At 42.0% G+C, this 3,977-nt stretch overlaps 1 pseudogene; it reads right to left on the reverse strand.

Moving 5' to 3' along the window:
• Positions 1-276: 276 nt before the first annotated feature.
• LOC112423672 (large ribosomal subunit protein uL23 pseudogene) lies at positions 277-1,130 on the reverse strand (annotated as a pseudogene).
• Positions 1,131-3,977: the final 2,847 nt, after the last annotated feature.

The raw sequence follows: 3,977 nt of genomic DNA on the forward strand, positions 1-3,977 counted from the left end.
GAGGTAATCTTGTTTGGGTTAAATCTGCTTGGTGTTCTATAACCTTCTTGTACTTCAATGTTGATATCTTCTCTAGGTTTGGCAACTTCTCTGTTAGTACTCTTAGGAATAAAATTTCTACCACTTTTTCTCTACCTCCTCTTTAATGCCAATAACTTAGATTTGGCCCTTTGAGGCTATTTTCTAGATCTTGTAGGCATACTTTATGATTTTTTTTGTTGTTGCTGTTGAACGGATATATATATATATATTTAGAATTAGGCAGCTAGACTCAGTTTAGATGATCCCAATTTCATTGGCAACATCCAAAGCATCATAATCAGGAGCCAATTGAACATATGCCTTTTTCTCTCCATCAGGCTGAATCAGGGTGTTGACCTTGGCCACATCAATGTCATAGAGCTTCTTCACAGCCTGTTTAATCTGGTGCTTGTTGGCTTTAACATCCACAATGAACACAAGTGTGTTGTTCTCGTCTATCTTCTTCATGGCAGACTCAGTGGTCAGCAGAAACTTGATGATAGCATAGTGGTCAAGCTTGTTTCTCCTGGGGGCGCTCTTCCGAGGATATTTGAGCTGCCTCCGGAGTCGCAGTGTCTTGGGCCGCCCGAAGGTGGGTGATGTGCGGATCTTCTTTTTTTTTTGTGGCTGTGGACACCTTTCAACACTGCCTTCTTGGCCTTTAAAGGCTTCGCTTTGGCTTTGGCTTTAGGAGGGGCAGGAGCTTCCTTCTTTGCTTTCAGCGCCGTCTTGTGAAAAGGGCTACTTTATGATTTTTTATTCTTTTTTTGTTTATCTCCTCTGATTACATATTTTCAAATAGCCTGTCTTGAAGCTGACTAATCCTTTCTTCTGCTTGATCAATTCTGCTATTAAGAGACTCTGATACATTATTTAGTATGTCAGTTACATTTTTTTAACTCCAGAATTTCTGCTTGATTATTTTTAATGATTTCAATCTTTGTGTTAGATTTACCTGAAAGAATTCTGAAATTATTCTCTGTGTTTTCTTGAATTTCTTTGAATTTCCTCTAAACAGCTATTTTGAATTCTCTTTCTGAAAGGTTGAATACCTCTGTTTCTCCAGGATTGGTGTCTGTTACCTTACATTGTCTCTTTGGTGCAGTCATGTGTGTCTGGATGAACTGATGCTTGTGGATATTTGTCTTTAGTTGTGCATTGAAGAATTAGGTATCATGTCCTTCACGGGAAGGCTTTCCAGGTATTCAAAAGAAGATGAGTATTGTGATCTAAGCCATATCTGCATTAGGGGTCACCCCAAACCCAGTAACACTTTGGTTCTTGAAGATTTATAAAACTGCTGCCTTGGTGGTGTGAACCCTGAAAATCTGAAACTGGTCGCAGTTAATTTAGAAAGTTTATTTCGCCAAGGTTGAGGATGCACGCCCCACGACACAGCCTCAGGGGGTTCTGACAACATGTGCCCAAGGTGGTCAGGGCATAGTTTAGTTTTATATGCTTTAGGGAGACATGAGACATCAATCAACATATGTAAGATGAACATGGGTTTGGTCTGGAAAAGGGGGATGACTAGAAGCAAAGACAGGGCAACTCAAAGCAGGGAGGTGGCTGCCAGGTCATAGGTAAATAAGAGACAAATGGTTGCGTTTCTTTGGGATTCTGATTAGCCTCTCTAAACGAGGCAATCAGATATGCATTTATCTCAGTGAGCAGAGGAGTGACTTTGAACGAAATGGAAGGCAGGTTGGCCCTAAGTAGTTCACAGCTTGGCTTGACTTTTCCCTCTAGCTTAGTGATTTGGGGGCCTCAAGATTTATTTTCCTTTCACAATGGTCTTGGATAAGATCTGAAATAAATCTCTGGATTACCAGGCAGAGACTCTTGTTCCCTTTCTTTACTTTCTCCCAAAGAAACAGAATCTGCCTTTCTATCCTGAGCCACCTAGAGCTGGAGAAGGGGTCACATAAGCATCCCTGTGACCACAACCATGGGGATTGTACTGGGTTAGACCTGAAGTCAGTAGAGCACTGGGTCTTATCCAAGGCCTAATCTAACCACTACCTGGCTACCACCTTTGTTTGCTCCAAGCCCTAAGCTTCTACTATCAGCTGGTGTTGAAGACAGCCAGTCTTGTGTCCTTCTGTTCAGGGTAGCAAGTTCCCTTAGGCACTGGGCTGGTCTAGCGACGCTGGCTGGGAGCCACGGATTAGAGTAAAAAACTATAGGAATCTACCTCATTCTGTATTCCATTGCAGTGATCTGTCACTCAAACCACAAGACAAAGTCCTTCCCACTCTTCGCTCTTCTTTGCACAGGCAGAAGAACCTTACCTCCTGGCTACCACTGTCACAGGCTCACAGGGATCCCTGCCACGCTACCACTAGTATTCACTTTGGACCCAAGGGCTCTTTAGTCAGCAGGTGATTAAATCCTGCCAGGACTAAGTCCTTCCCTTCAAAGCGGCAAATTCTATTCTGACTCAGGGCATGTCTAGATATGTCATCCGGGACCTAGGGCATGAAATGGGGGCCTCACAACCCTGCCCAATGCCCTATCCTACTGTGGCTCAGCTGGTATCCAAAATGCAAGACAAAGTCCTCTTTTCTTTGTTCCATTCTTTTGTTATCAAAACACCAGGGATTTGGTCTAAGTCCTGCTACTCACCACACAAAAAGCCAATCACTGATGTGATGAGTATTGCCAAGGAAGAAGGCTTTAATCAGGTGCTGCAGTCAAGGAGATGGGAGGTCAGTCTCAAATCTATCTCTCTGACCAACTAAAACTAGGAGTTTATATAGCAGGAAAAAAAAAGTGTAACAATGTAGAAGTAAACGGGAACTAGTGAGGGGCAAGGAAGCAACCATGATGATTGAGAGATTTGGCATCACATTGCCAAATGTGGTGTCTGTGGTGATCTGGTGAGTTTCAGATCTTTGATACTTTTTTTTAAGACCTTAAGTTCATTTCCTGAGGAAAAAACTAAGATAAAACAAATTTAAGTTTCAAGCATTAAGACCAGAAGCGTCAGTTTCCATTTATTAAGGAAAAAAAAAAAAAAAAAAAAAAAAAAAACCTATTGGGACTATTGGGTTGGTTTCACTCTCCTCAAGAGAAGGAAAAGGGTGTCTTTAGAAGTTGAGCTGTGCTGGTTGGTGATCACGGAGAGGTGGCAAAAGTACTCCCTTAGTCACCCCAGCTAGTGTCTTAGTAGGTCACATGGCCTTGAAGTCACTGTCTCCAAGCTTAGCACAGTACTGGGACTCATCTATAAGTTGTGTTGTGTCCTAGACTGCTTTTCAAGTTTATTTAAGGCTTCTGAGCACATTAGCCCACTATGGCAAGGCTTGCCAAAACAAGTGTAGACTGCTGAGATGGGCAATTCCCTTCTGGTTAGGGATGATCTAAATTCTACCCCCGTGGGTGGGTGTCTGCTGAGTTCAGCCCAGTTTTGCTTCCTGCCGTGACAGGGCAACACTGAGTTCAACTGCAAAGTCTCCCAGTTGCTGCACTTTCTCTTCCCCAAACACAGAGGTTCTCTGTGCCGTGCCTTTGCTGTCAAGGGATTGGGGAATAGTGGTGTAATTCAAGTCTGTCTTTTCTACCCTCTTCAGAGCCTCTTTCAGTGATACGAAGTTAAAACGAATTACTGTGAGTACTCACCTGGTTTTTGGTTCTTATGATGGTATTTCCTTTGTGTTGATAGTTGTTAAATTTGGTGTTCCTGTCGGGGGAACAATCAGTGGAAACTTCGATTTGGCCATCTTGATCTGCCCCTCAAAAAAGCTTTATTTTTAAATAGGGAAATGAATAAACATTACCAGAAGTTGTTTTAAATATTGTGCTAAAATTTTTGTTTTGGTTTGCAAATAAAAATATTTGCAAAAAATTTATTTTCTTATTTCAAATAGAAATTCTCGTATCTCCCTCTGGAAGTTGGTGGTGGCTGGAAATGAAGAAATTCACTGGGCAGGTTGAAAATTCTAAAATATACAGAA

Source organism: Macaca nemestrina, chromosome 13 (assembly GCF_043159975.1).
Source record: "Macaca nemestrina isolate mMacNem1 chromosome 13, mMacNem.hap1, whole genome shotgun sequence".
In the NCBI taxonomy this organism is placed as follows: Eukaryota; Metazoa; Chordata; class Mammalia; order Primates; family Cercopithecidae; genus Macaca; species Macaca nemestrina.